This window comes from Anabrus simplex, chromosome 5 (genome assembly GCF_040414725.1).
Source record: "Anabrus simplex isolate iqAnaSimp1 chromosome 5, ASM4041472v1, whole genome shotgun sequence".
Classification (NCBI taxonomy): domain Eukaryota; kingdom Metazoa; phylum Arthropoda; class Insecta; order Orthoptera; family Tettigoniidae; genus Anabrus; species Anabrus simplex.
In genome coordinates, this window is record NC_090269.1 from 305741674 (window position 1) to 305756684 (window position 15011).

The 15011-nt window shown below is 42.2% G+C and overlaps 1 protein-coding gene across 2 annotated transcripts in view; it reads right to left on the bottom strand.

Moving 5' to 3' along the window:
* cu (curled) overlaps positions 1-14301 on the bottom strand; it is a 443224-nt gene extending 428923 nt beyond the window's left edge. For both annotated transcript variants that reach the window (XM_067148551.2, XM_067148546.2), the window contains exon 1: positions 14117-14301. The gene's annotated coding sequence lies outside the window, so the exon portion shown is untranslated. The remainder of the gene's footprint in view (positions 1-14116) is intronic.
* Between the last annotated feature and the right edge of the window lie 710 nt (positions 14302-15011).

Genomic DNA, 15011 nt, shown 5'->3' on the forward strand with positions numbered 1-15011 from the left:
ACTCTCAGATACTACGCGAAAAAGAAATCTTTGACCTTCCGTAACCGCAAAACAAAACCCAACTGTTTTTAAAAAACTGAAAAAGACCTAGTAGAAATAAAAATTGCAGAAAATTCACTATTGGATAGAACAGGTAAAGTTATAACCAAAGACGAAAATAAAGGTTCTAAGGCACATTTACATTAAACGGCAAAGCTATTATCTCGGCAGACGAGATGAAAAAAAGTTTAGAAGGAATGAAGAAATACTAGCACTAAGAAAAGAACAACTCACAGATAAATAATTGATTCAACGTACCCCAAAGAGGATGAAATGAATGAAGAAATAGAAGTAATAATAATAATAATAATAATAATAATAATAATAATAATAATAATAATAATAATAATAATAGCGTGATTAGCTGCCACCCCCGGAGGCCCGGGTTCGATTCCCGGCTCTGCCACGAAATTTGAAAAGTGGTACGAGGGCTGGAACGGGGTCCACTCATCCTCGGGAGGTCAACTGAGTAGAGGTAGTTTCGATTCCCACCTCAGCCATCCTGGAAGTGGTTTTCCGTGGTTTCCCACTTCTCCTCCAGGCGAATGCCGGGATGGTACCTAACTTAAGGCCACGGCCGCTTCCTTCCCTCTTCCTTGCCTATCCCATCCAATCTTCCCATCCCTCCCCAAGGCCCCTGTTCAGCATAGCAGGTGAGGCCGCCTGGGCGAGGTACTGGTCATACTCCCCAGTTGTATCCCCCGACCAAGAGTCTGAAGCTCCAGGACACTGCCCTTGAGGCGGTAGAGGTGGGATCCCTCGCTAAGTCCGAGGGAAAAACCGAACCTGGAGGGTAAACAGATGATGATGATGATAATAATAATAATAATAATAATAATAATAATAATAATAATAATAATAATAATAATAATAATAAATGCAATAATAATGTTTATGTCCCACTAAATACTTTTACGGAGATTTCTTTCTTTCTTTCTTTCTTTCTTTCTTTCTTTCTTTCTTTCTTTCTTTCTTTCTTTCTTTCTTTCTTTTTTTTTTACTTTCTTCTATTGGTTTCAAGTCACACTGACAGGTCTTATGGCGAAGATAGGATAGGACAGCGCTAGGACTGGGAAAGAAGCGACTGTGGCCTTAATTAAGCACGGCCCAAAATTTGCCTGCTGTGAAAATGGGAAACCACCGAAATGAGACCCACAACTTGGGCTTCTATCACCTGAGCCACGCAGCCCGGCATGCCTTGATGGCTTGTATTAGACATAGTTATGTAGTTGTAACCTCGCCACTAACAAATAAATAAATTAAAAATATACATATTTGATCATTCTCTGGATATGTTATTCGCCTATCTTCGTGTAGCGTTTGAAGTGTGGCTCCAAATTGTCTGTCCAAGCTGCCAAGAGATGTCGCAACGCAAGCAGGACGTTCAGCTGGCTGGTCCATAAATAGCAAAGAAACACAGAACAGCTGTCGGGAATTGGAGCCAACGAGTAACGAGGCGATACAGAATGAAGGAAATTGCTACCTATAACATTCAAGTGCTCCACCAATCACAAAACTGTTTTCGTTAAGTTTATTTTCCCATGCTCGTGTGTAATGGAAAATTAACCTTAAATACATCATACTCTAGGAATGGGTAAATATGCAATGCAAACATGTATTCCCACAGAACGTTTCAGTAAGGTGCATTTTCCAGTATACATGCGCATAGGAAAATGAACTCAACGAAAATTATTCTGATGGACTGCATATCAATATGCAGCTGGGAGGCGTGACCAGTCATGAGGGAAATAATGGATAGGAAGAGAATTGTCACATTCGCGGTTTTGGCATTGCAGAGACGATTTCTCATTCCTTTATTTGGAGACAACTAAAAATGAACAATGTTGGCGAATTGTGGTTCTGATATGATTAACCTATGTTTCATTTTACATATTCTTAGTAATATTACATATTTTTAAATATTATATACATTTTTGTACATATCTAGGTAATTATTACAAAAAAATTAAAAATTTTGTCAGCTCGTTTAATTTTCAGACTGGAGTAAAATAATTGGCGAATTTCATCTCATGAAAATGATAATGCACAGCCTCTTTCCAGTCATTTGACCGGGCCAGGAATGGAATGAATGAAGCCCCATCTAGCGGAGAGGATAGGAATAGTGCCGGCTGCCGAAGCCTGCCGCACACCTCTGGGCCAATGATTAATGAATGACAGATGAAATTAAATGGTATTGGAGAGCGTTCCTGGAATGGAATATGAGAGGGAAAACCGGAGTACCCGGAGAAAAATGTGTCCCGCCTCCACTTTGTCCAACACATTCAATTCCTAAAGTTGGCTTTAAAATACCTTTAATATTGGGATTTCTAACCCTTTGTCTGTGAAATACAGTAGGCCTGAGTGCCTCAACTGCATACAACAGCACGAATCCTTCCTCAGAATACGGGGGGCTAGCTGCCTTTCATTGGTCGGAGTTTCTAACAAACTCCATGCAGTCTTGAAACGAAATCCAGGTTATTCAAGCTCTTTATCTGTTTGCAAGATCATTAGTGGCGAATAAGAAGAGCCGCCGGAAGATATTTCATCCAGCTAGTTTTATCTTTTAAAATATGTACCGGTGACTTCTTGCGATGGTGAATAGTCCTTCTCAGCCAACAAGAGAATTTTATCGCATCAGCGCTAAAACGTCTCAATGGAAAATATAGATAAGTACTTGGTGACACACTGCGCAACACGATAAAAAAAGTTACCGTACTATCTGTATTGCTTAAGATAGGTTTAAAGACAGATTCTATATTAACTTTATTTAGTAACATTTATTCGTTTCATTTTCAGAGCTTGAGGGCAACAGTAAATTAGCTACAACAATACATTGTGTGAGTGGCCAAGTCACGGGAAGGGGTGTCCCATTAGAAAATGTGCCGTATATGACCCCTGAGCGTTGCGGCTAACTGCGGTGTTGCTGAGCAGACTGTCACAGACACCAGTGTCGTGAAGATGGCAACACGTCGCGAGTTAACCGACTTTGAACTAGGGTTGGGCACCATGTCCCTGTTTCGGCACACTGTACCGGTGCACAGTTATGTTCCGCTGTTCCAGAACACCGAGTGTCAATTGTTCCGAAACATTCTCAAGCAAGCCACAGACACTGACTCGCTGCCCCGTCAGAAGCGCCGCTATGCACTGCCCTTCGCCTACTAGCTGAACTGTGCAGCGGGCGCACGGGATGCGGGACTGTAACTGCGCAGTGTAGAGAGAACTTCGAGAGGCAACATTACTTGCTCCGCGCCAGTGGGAACTGGGAATGTGCCTGTACGGAACGTGCTGTGTGGTGTGTGCCTGTGTGTAGTTATGGCCATGGTCCAGCATAAAGCTACAGAGAACGTGAACGAACAGTCGGAACACTGAAATTTGCGCGCAATAATCACGTTTAAAGGCTGCTTTTAGGTTAAGATTTTTCCGGTCAATATAAAATACACATAACACGGTTACAATGGCAGTGCAGGTGTTTAAAAGTAACCAATTCAAGAATATTTTCACCAGTTGAATGTATTGACCTGTATTGTGAGTAATTAGTGAGTAATTAATATCTCGAAAATTTCCCTCAACACTTTCTCAGGGATTGACGTTAAAAATTAATTTGGACTTTAAGGAAACTTTTAAGCCCATGGCAGATATGGCTCGTCGCTTTGGAATTAAAAATATAACTGGATGAAAACATTGATGTACTTTCGTGCTGTTATGCTCTCTGCACTTCGAATCCCTCCCCTCTCAACTTCCATTTACTTTCTTCAATATCTCGAAAATTTCCCTCAACACTTTCTCGGGGATTGACGTTAAAAATTAATTTGGACTTTAAGGAAACGTTTAAGCCCAAGAAAAATATGGGCCATCGCTTTGGAATTAAAGATATAACCGGATGAAAAAATGTTGACACTCCAGCACAGGGCGGCACACAGCCGGTATCGACAGGCAGACACAGCCAAGGCCAACTAATCTATCTAGTGCGGTCTTGGCACAGCACGTTCGGTTCAGGCACATTCCAGCTGAAGCGGAGCATGTCCTGTTGCCTCTCGAAGTTCTCTCTAGGACGCAGTTACAGTCCTGTGTCCCGTGTCCCGGCACTCTGTACCGAAACACTCCGCCTCGAGCTCCTAATGTTGCGGAACAAATGAATGTTCCGGTCTGCCCAACCCTACTTTGAACGTGGAATGATCATCGGCGCGCGGCGCATGGGCCATAGCATTGCGGAGATTACACGCCAATTCCGAGGTCAACAGCGTCGAGGGTGGATCTTCAATATCGCGTAAATCGCCGTACGGGAAGACCACAGGTGTTTAACAAACGGACATCCACGTCGCCTCCACAGAAACATACCTGTACTGGGAGCTCGACGGGCTATTGTGAGTCAAATTACCGCCCAGTTGGGAGTCAGGAACCCATTTCTACCAGGACTGTAAAGCGGCAACTACACCGCATAGACTTCACCAGCCGACGACCGGCTCGTGTCCCTTTGCTTACGCATCGACACAGAGCTCAACGGCGTGCACGGGCCCGCGAACATCGGCAGTGGACCATGGAACAGTGGCGGCGTGTGGTATTGTTCGATGAATCACGGTTCCGCTTGTATCGAGCTGATGGGCGCGTGAGAGTGTGGCGTATGCCTCAGGAAGCTATGGATTCTGCATGTCAACAAGGTTGTGCCCAGGCGGGAGGTGGCTCAGTTCTGGTCCAGGCGGAGATCTCATGGTCGCAATTATTCACCATTATCCGGCTGCAGGGAGCGCTAACAGGTGCACGTTATGTGGACATTCTTCCAGACCATCTGCACCCCTTTCTGGCACTAAAGTACCCTACCATGGTACGACAGGACAATGCGCCATGTCACCGCTCTGTGGTGACACGCAGGTGGTTGTTGGAGCACTCCTGTCAAGTTACGAGCATGGATTGGCCCTCCAGATCCCCCGATCTTAATCCAGTTGAAGATTTATGGGATGCTGGTGTACGCTCCACGAACCCCGCGCCAACTACACAAGACCAATTGTGGATAGCAATGCAAGATGCGTGGGGTCCAGATCCCTCCAGGACGATTCCAACACCTCGCCTTATTGCTGCCGTTTTGAGGGCACGCGGAGGAGCAACTCGTTATTAACATCACATTCAGTGTCTTCCCATGACTTTTTTTTTTTTTTTTTTTGCTAGGGGCTTTACGTCGCACCGACACAGATAGGTCTTATGGCGACGATGGGATAGGAAAGGCCTAGGAGTTGGAAGGAAGCGGCCGTGGCCTTAATTAAGGGACAGCCCCAGCATTTGCCTGGTGTGAAAATGGGAAACCACGGAAAACCATTTTCAGGGCTGCCGATAGTGGGATTCGAACCTACTATCTCCCGGATGCAAGCTCACAGCCGCGCGCCTCTACACGCACGGCCAACTCGCCCGGTCCCATGACTTTTGGCCACTCTGTGTGTATTCCGGGGTTTACAGTGAATAGCATTATATTTAAATATTTGAAGTACGCTATTTCGATTATGCTTTTAATTTGATAATTTATTCTTCTTCTTCTTCTTCTTAATCTGTTTATCCTCCAGGGTCGGTTTTTCCTTCGGACTAAGCGAGGGATCCCACCTCTACCGCCTCAAGGGCAGTGTCCTGGAGTTTCAGACTTTGGGTCGGGGGATACAACTGGGCAGAATGACCAGAACCTCGCCCAGGCGGCCTCACCTGCTATGCTGAACAGGGGCCTTGTGGAGGGATGGGGCGATTGGATGGGACAGGCAAGGAAGAGGGAAGGAAGCGGCCGTGGCCTTAAGTTAGGTACCATCCCGGCATTTGCCTGGAGGAGAAGTGGGAAACCACGGAAAACCACTTCCAGGATGGCTGAGGTGGGAATCGAACCCACCTCTACTCAGTTGACCTCCCGAGGCTGAGTGGACCCCGTTCCAGCCCTCGTACCACTTTTTAAATTTCGTGGCAGAGCCGGGAATCGAACCCGGACCTCCGGGGGTGGCAGCTAATCACGCTAACCACTACACCGCAGAGGCGGACAATTTATTACTGTCAAAATTAGAAAACAGTCGACAATATAAATTATGTAAAGCAACAACAATGACGTTGTCATAAAACATGGAAATATTTAAAACAATGTTATTGTCTCATATCATAGCCATAAGGGAATATAAGGGAATATACGAATATTTTTGTAAATTTAGCGCAGTAATACTATTACGTATTTCGTGAATACTACATATTTAATTACATATTTTACTGTTATTTACTACATTTCGCCAACGGCCGTAGCCGTGTTGAAACACCGGATCCCGTGAGATCTCCGAAGTTAAGCAACATAGGGCGTGGTCAGAAGTTGGATGGGTTGCCACGCGCTGTTGGTGGGAGGTAAGGGAATGGAGGAGCGGAAAGGAAACCTGCCACCCTACCGCACGTAAACTCCGGCTCAGGAACACCTCTGCGGAGGTTCGGACCTGCCTTCGGGCAGAATAACCCTTAACTCACTACATTTTGGTACATGCTTCTCACTTTGACGTACACAAAAATCCGTGGCGTACTGATAAGAAACTCTCCTTCATTATTCCTGTCCAGACTATTTTAGGCATTTCTGACAGTATAACGCCCGGGGGAACATTCACTTCCCTCCTCTCATGATCTTGTCTTTTCATTATCCGATACCTTCATTTTCTTCCTAAATGGGAGGCCAATCACCCGACGCTACATTTCTTGTCAGTAAATGTCTTATCGGGTGAAGAAACACCCCTCCGTGTCTCTTAGCATTTGGAGCGAGAAAGTTGTTTCTGTCTGCTACTGTTTCAATTTCCTTTACGTGGCCTAATAAGGAGAATCTATTGACGGGTATGAAATTTTAAATGTCAACGGCGTGACTCTGTTTACATTCAAGGCATAGCTCTCTTCTCTTGAAATAAATATCGTCCAAGTTCATGCGTCATTCTGTGAGAAAGTGTGATTTCATTAAAGGTCTTACACGTTTTCACTGATCCTTTATGTATGGCGCGAGGATGACTCACTAGTTGTCGCAGAGATTTTAACAGGTTAATTTATCCGTCCTTCAGAATATAAATAAGAATGCAGCGTAATTATCAACCTCCATGGACAATACATTGTGGAAGACGAGGGTTACACATGGTGTTTCGGATATATCGGTACTAATCACGGGTGCTCTAAACCCATAGTGATTCACCCCCCCTCCCCCAATTATACTAATTACACCGCGCGAGTTGGCCGTGCGGTTAGGAGCGCACAGCTTTGAGCTTGCATCCGGGAGATAGTGGGTTCCAAACCCACTGTCGGCAGCCCTGAAGATGCTTTTCCGTTGTTTCCCATTTTCACACCAGGCAAATGCTGGGGCTGTACCTTAATTAAGGCCACGGCCACTTCCTTCCCATTCCTAGGCCTTTCCTATCCCATCGTCGCCATAAGACCTATCTGTGTCAGTACGACGTAAAACAAATAGCAATAAAAAAAACAACTAATTACAGACCCAGGGTGTTCCTCACATAGTGGTACTAATCGCAAGTAAAGTCGACCCATAGTGTTCGTCGCGTGATGGTACTTATCACAGGTATTCTCATGATTCAAAATCCACCCACAGCGGTTCGTTGTATTTCTTCCTGCCTTTCTGTATTTCTTCCTTTATATCTCCCTTCACTGAAGTCTTTGGCGATTATTTTCGTTCCTTCCTTTCTGCCTCCCTGCATTTCTTCTTTCCTTCTGTTCTTCTATTCCTTCCTTCCTTCCTTCCTTCCTTCCTTCCAATCTGATTCCATTCATTTCTTCTTTCCGTTTTTGCTCCTTATTTCCATTCTTCCGTCACTTCCTTCCTCTCTTCTTTAAATCCTTACTTCTTCTTATCTCCCTTCCCCCTTTTTCTTTTCCTTCCTTCCTCCTTCCATTCCTACCTACCTAACTACCTTTCAATCTATCTTTCTTCCTTCCGTCCTTCCTTCCTTTCTTTCTTTTTCCCCCTCCCTTCCTTTCTTCCTACTTTTATTCCCTCCATGCCACATTACTGTACTGTCACACTAATTCTTTTAGCTTATATCTTCTGAACACTGATATAGTACACCGAGATTTTTCCTCCGTCTTCGATTCTCTGTGTATTTTTAGTTCTTACAAGGCCCGCTTTGTGGAAATAAAATGGAAGATCGACTTTACGATAAATTTATTGAAGAAAAATATTGGCGCATAATAACGCAACGGAAGATATGTTGCAAGTTGACTAGTAATTTCTTTGTAATAATCAAGTGCTTGTGATGAAATAAACAACGTTAGGAAACATGAGTGCACTAGAGACCATGTAGTAGCCTTAGTCAGAGGTGGATCCAGCGAGGGCTAAGGGGGGCTTTAGCCCCCTCCCTCCCTCCTTGTTTAATTTAGTTTACAAAGTTGTTTTGGTTGAATGATATTATACCTAACAGTTTTGTTCCTGCATTAAATGCGTAGACTGTGTCACTAAAGTTCGCTAGGAATGAATAGTAGTATGATAGTCAGTATTGAACTCGAACTCGTCCAAGCAGTGGCTGGAGGACTGGCAACAATAGGTTTCATTTGGCAGCGACCGCTGAATCCAGGGCTTCACAAGTTACGATGAGCTTGTGGATGCAGTGCATTAATATTAACAGGGAATATGCTTCTTAGTTCAGAAATAATACTTGAAATTTTAGCTGAAAGTATACTATTTTCTATGCAATAAATTGCAAATGTAAATTTTCTAGTGTTACAATTTTATCGTTTTTTTGAAAAGACAAAATAATGAAACAGAAAATAAAACATAGGCCTATCAACATTTTGTAGATAAAAGCTTCTTCTAGTGGCGTTGACATGATTACTACTGTTAACAAAGTGACCCATTTAGGAGGGCTTGTTCTCAGTCATTTTTCTAAGTTTTCAGTAGATGAAATTATTAAAAGTGTACCGGGCGGTACCACGGATAACTCCGTAACAAAAAGCATCAGAGATGTATGATGCAGATTGCACAGCAAAAAGTGCTGAATTAAGAGCGAAAATATCATTGGGAAGAGATAATTGGACAACGTCTCATCCAGAAGAAAATAGGTAAGAAATTTGCATATATTACCTCTTAAAGGAGATTTCTTTCCCAATATTAGACTATTGCGACGAAGGTTTGCCACCTTGCCACTCACAACAGCCTCTACAGAGAGAAGTTTCTACGTAAGTGCTAAAAACCGACAAGTACAATGGGAGAGTGCCAGCTTAATGGCCTTGCATATTTATAACTGGTTAAATGTTGATTGAAGTACGTAGGCCTAACTCTACATAGTAAAGTTGATGAACCAGTAAAATATTTTAAACATTATGTACTGGAATTTTATGGTGAAATAAATATCAAATTACCTTAACTAGCGTTTACTATACTATAACAACTTCCTTAAAATGAAGTTGGGAAATGTAATCACTACGGAAGTAAAATGTCCCAATTACTCGTTTTTATTTTGTGTTATTTTTGTAAGTTAGCCGGTTTAGGGAATCCTGGATCCGCCTTTGTCTATATTTGAGCCTTAAACCTATACAGGGGGCAGAAAAATGTTCGGAAATGGTGGATGAGTTAATCTGGAAGTAATACACGATCAAATGCATGCCTTAAGAATGGTGAACTCTTTGGAGGAACCTCCATCTTGATAGTGTTAATTTGACAGAAAAGAGGTCCCGTTATCTGAGGAAGTGTTAAGTTTAGAGCTTTGATATTTTTACTACTTGTATTTACACCCTTCCCATAAGTACTGAACCAGGATGGAATGGTTAGAGGAAACGATTGTAAAGTTATGAATTTGTTTAATAAGTTCCAAGTTTTTAATAAAAAATCTCATTAAAAATATATGTAAATCAGGAACTATATATGTGAAGTACTTTTATGTAGTTCAGTAGCTGTATCATGATACAAGGTGACTTCCTGCAAACAATTAACTGCCTATCCAGTGTAGTTTCTGAGATAATGGGTCAAACGTGTGAAAAAAGTCATTTTTCAGAATATGATTAGTAAAACAGAATGTTCATTCGCACATTTACCCACAACAGTGCCTAAAATCTAACTCTGTTTGATCGAAACTATTGAAATGTTTGTTATGACAGTGCCGGAAATCGCTGCGAATAATATTCAGGAATAGAACAGTGAAAACCACAAACTTCTAGATTAAGGGGTTCCACATATTTATATTTTCCAAAGAAACCTGTCTAAGTTGCCAAATTTGACACTTGTGAATTGATTTTTTAAATATTTATTTAAAATGTTTCCATGTGTCGTATTAAAATAAATTATATACCATTTTAATCAGCAGAGTCCAAATAATTGAATGAGGTAACATTTGGGAAATGTAATTTTTTAAATTTTGGTTGTTTCCGACTCCCCTTAGGAATGGTGAACTCTTTGGAGGAACCTCCGGTTTTATGATGGCAATTTACGACAGTAAAACATAAATTACTGAAGACCATGATGTTCTTTAATAAGGGCGGGAACTGTGGAACTATACACACAATAGATATATGTACCTCACTAGCTAATGTAAACTGCACTTGTCAACACAACAACGTGGCTAAAACTGCGCAAAGGAAGTGGCAAAAATACGAGGAATTCAGGTACCCTTTCTTCCGATGATTGTGGAACTATCTCGTCTGAACGTCTTAAATCATGTAGATTAAATTTCATGTGCAATTGGAATTAGAGTATGATAAGGAATAACATATAGCTGACTTACTAGTACACAGTCTATTATGCGGGTCATGCAGAGAAAGACAACGCGATTCAAGTCGAGGAAAATGAACCCTACGATGCTTAAAAATGATTACTCTGCCTAAAGTCCTATTAAAATGGAGCCTACGAAGTGTTCTTAGAAGAAACGTTTATGTGCACTTTCTTCCTAATTCTAACAGTTTTCAAGAAAAAAGTTTTTGTGTATTTTGACGCTCATTTTAATCGAAAAATGGTAAACGTATGAGAAAAGTACGTATTTTTAATTACTTTTTGGGATCTGTTTTACGTCGCACTGACACAGATAGGTCTTACGGCGACGATTGAATAGGAAAGGGCTAGGAGTGGGAAAGAAACGGCGGTGGCCTTAATTAAGGTACAGTCCCAGAATTTGCCTGGTGTGGAATGGGAAATCACGGAAAATCATCTTTGGGGCTGCCGACAGTGGGGTTCAAACCCGCTATCTCCCGGGTGCAAGCATTGTTGTCATAGGTAAATTTTAATACTTCTTTAGCCTTAGTCTCCATCTCTATCTGGACATTATCCTTGTAACCAACAATCTTTGCATACTGCTGACTGAATACTCCTGCCTTTTGAAGATCCTCGCATACACACTCCCCTTGTTCATTAATTATTCTTGGAATGTCCTTCTTGGAACCTGTTTTTGCCTCTTCCATTTTTCACTAAAATTTGTATGACCGCCAATTACACTTGCCATCATGTTATTCTTAGTGGACTTCTTTGCAAGATTCAATTTCCTATTAAGTTCCTTCAATTTCTACCTACTTCCACAGCCATTTCTAACTCTATTTCTTTCCAACCTGTACCTCATTCTTAGTCTTTTTACTTCTCTGTTATAATATAGTATATCTTTATCATTCCTTATCACCTTTAAAAGTACAAACCTATGTTCATATTCTTCAAAAATTGCTTTAAACCCATCCCAGAGTCTGTTTACATTTTTATTTGCCGTTTTCTACGGATCATTGTTACTTTTTTAAAACTCCCTCATGCCTGTTTTATCAGCCATATGGTACTGCGTAACAGTCACACTTTTATTAAGACCATCCTTTCTATCACATTTATTTTTAACTTCGACAAAAACAGCTTCATGCCATCTTTTACTTCGTTTTCTTTATAGAGCTCATCTGGTTTTATCAGCAATACGCCCAGAATATTCTTCCCTCTAGTTGGTTCCGTCACTTTCTGAATCAGATGCCCTTCCCATATTTACTTATTTGCCATTTGTTGTTCATGCTTCCTGTCGTTTGCATTACCTTCCCAATCGACATCTGGTAAATTGAGGTCACCCGCTACAATCACGTTCCCTTCCTTGTCGTTTCCCACATAGGTAATGAACTTACCAGATAATTCTGAATGAGCGTCAGCGCTACCCTTTCCCGGTCTGTACACTCCAAAGGCATCAAGTTGCCTATTATCTTTAGAGATGAGCCTTACACCTAGAATTTCATGTTTGTCATCTTAACTTTTTCGTAGCTTACAAATTCTTCTTTCACCAGAATGAATACTCCCCTTCCTACCATTCCTATCATATCTCTACGATACACGCTCCAGTTCCATGAGAAAATTTCTGCACCTATTATATCACATTTCAGCAATGATTCAACTCATATTACAATATCTGGTAGGTATATATATATATATATTAAATTAAATTCTACTCCTTTCTTTACAATACCTCTACAGTTGAGCACTAACATTTTTATATAATCCCTACTTAACTTCCAGTTCCCTGTTCCCTTATCACCGCTCCCTAGGCCACCCCGTTTCCCTGAAATTTACCTCCCTATAATCTTTCTAAACAAATTTCCTAACTTATATCTACCACTGCGGTTTAAGCGAAGGCCATCTGAGCGCAGATCCCTATCTCCTACCCACCCATTAAGGTCCAGAACGGACAGTATCCAGTAAGCGGGAGATAGTGGGTTCGAGCCGCACTGTCGGCAGCCCTGAAGATGGTTTTCCGTGGTTTCCCATTTTCACATCAGGCAAATGCCGGGACTGTACCTTAATTATGGCCACGGCCGCTTCCTTCCACTTTCTAGCCCTTTCCTATCCCATCGTTGCTATAAGACGTATCTGTGTCGCTGCGACGTAAAGCAACTAGCAAAAAAAAAAAAAAAAAAAAAAAGGATCCTGAAATCTCACTGCCAGTTTCCCACATACTCACTCCATAGTCTCACTTAAATCCCCAATCACCTTCCAGTCAGTATAATCTCACTGGCTTTAGGTCCCACTACTTTAAAGTCCTCGGAGACGTCGAGGTGCTGGAATTTTGGCACATAGGAGTTCTTCAACGTGCCTGTAAATTCACTGACACAAGGTTGGCTCTTTTAAGCACCTTCAAATATCACAGAACTGAGCCGGAATCGAATCCGCGAACTTGGTCACAGAAGGTCAGCGCTCTGCTGTTTGAACCAATTGTAAACCTACAACCTGTTTTCCAGTCAGTGATCGGGTCAGGGATGGAATGAATGAAGCCCCCATCTTGCGGCTGCCGAGGCCTGTCGCACTCCTCTGGGGCAATGACTAATGGCTGACAGATGAAATGATAGTGGAGAGTGATGCTAAATGAAAGATGACAGAGAAAACCGGAGTACCCGGAGAAAAACCTGTCCCGCCTCCGCTTTGTCCAGCACAAATCTCACATGGAGTGACCGGGATTTGAACCACGGAACCCAGCGGTGAGAGGCCGACGCGCTGCCGCCTGAGCCACGGAGCAACAAAGCCACGGGAGTTTTGTTTGAACCAATTAACCCAGTAAAATATATTATTATTATTCGTAGAAATCATCCATTATTTCGACAATTAAGAGTGCTTATCTTTGCTTTGATTCTATGTACAAATTGGTTTAGTGTAAGAGAAGGCCTAATGGCCTTAACTACGCCAATAAATACATTTATCTATCTATCTGTTTATCTATCCATCTTATCTTTACACCAGCAATTCCAGTTATAAACATGCTGTAAGTGGTTGTAAATAATAATTCGACGAGGACCTGACCATCCTACACCAAGCAAACTTTGGTCCATTAGTACTGTGGCTCAGCTGGCATTAACTGTCAAGGTCACCAACGTCCTACATTGTGTTTTATTTAAGATAAACCAGAAGGTGGGAATCTCAGAGTTGCATTAATCTGCGATGGAAATCCGTTGTATACCGCTTATGAACAGTCCATGTTATACACATTCCGAACGATGCTTTGTCCGTCAAGGTCAATGAGAAATGTCCCACTTGCTAATATTAGCACCGGTGACATTGACGTAAAGGTTAGTTTTACTCAAGGCACAGAAGATGAATGTTATTTACAAGCTCTCCCCATAGCCTTCATGCAATTGTTATGTCATAGTAACTCACCATAACTGTGCTAGCAGTCCTGTGATCGGCGTTTCCAAAGAACAATAACCTTGATCCGGTTTGGGTGCTATTTTGACTTGAATTAACCTAGATATTGCACTCTTGAGGGACACTGGCTCAACACTCCTCACTCATTCACAAGCCGTTCTCCATGGCACTTGTATTCGCGGGTCATGCTCACTTGTGCCAAGATGATAAACTAAAGAGCGTCCTGCGCCTCAGGGGGTCATCTTTATAGACTCTACTGACAAGATAAGCAGCAACCGCCCAGTGGCAGCTTTATCCGGCCGGCCTTCTGGAACTGGATGGCCAGTAAACATACCTCCTGGTATTTCCTCAAGTTTGCGAATCCCACAATTCAGAGTAAAATGGAATGAATGAAGCCCCTATCTAGTGGCGAGGATAGGAAATGTGCCGACTGCCTCTGGGGCATTGTTAAATGACTGACAGATGAAATGACATGAATTAGAGTGCTGCTGGATTGAAAGATGACATGGAAAACCGGATTACCCGGAGAAAAACCTGTCCCGCCTCCGCTTTGTCCAGCACAAAACTCACATGGAGTGACCGAGATTTGAACCACGGTATCCAGCGGTGAGAGGCCGGCGCACTGCCGCTTGAGCCACGGAGGCTAGTATTTACAATATAAATCAGTAATCCGGTCTACAGAGGGATGTCGTATTGCTTGAGAAGCTTGATTATTGGGAATTATAGGCCATAACTTCTAGTTTTATAGAATACATGTACTGTACTGTACAACCAAAGAGGCTAATCTATGCACATTTCTTCCGCTTACTGTACCTTCCCTTCATCTCAACACTGAAGACGATATTTCGGTAACATCTTGAAATTCGTATCTTTCTGACACGTTCTTTCTTATAGTAAAGGTATCTAG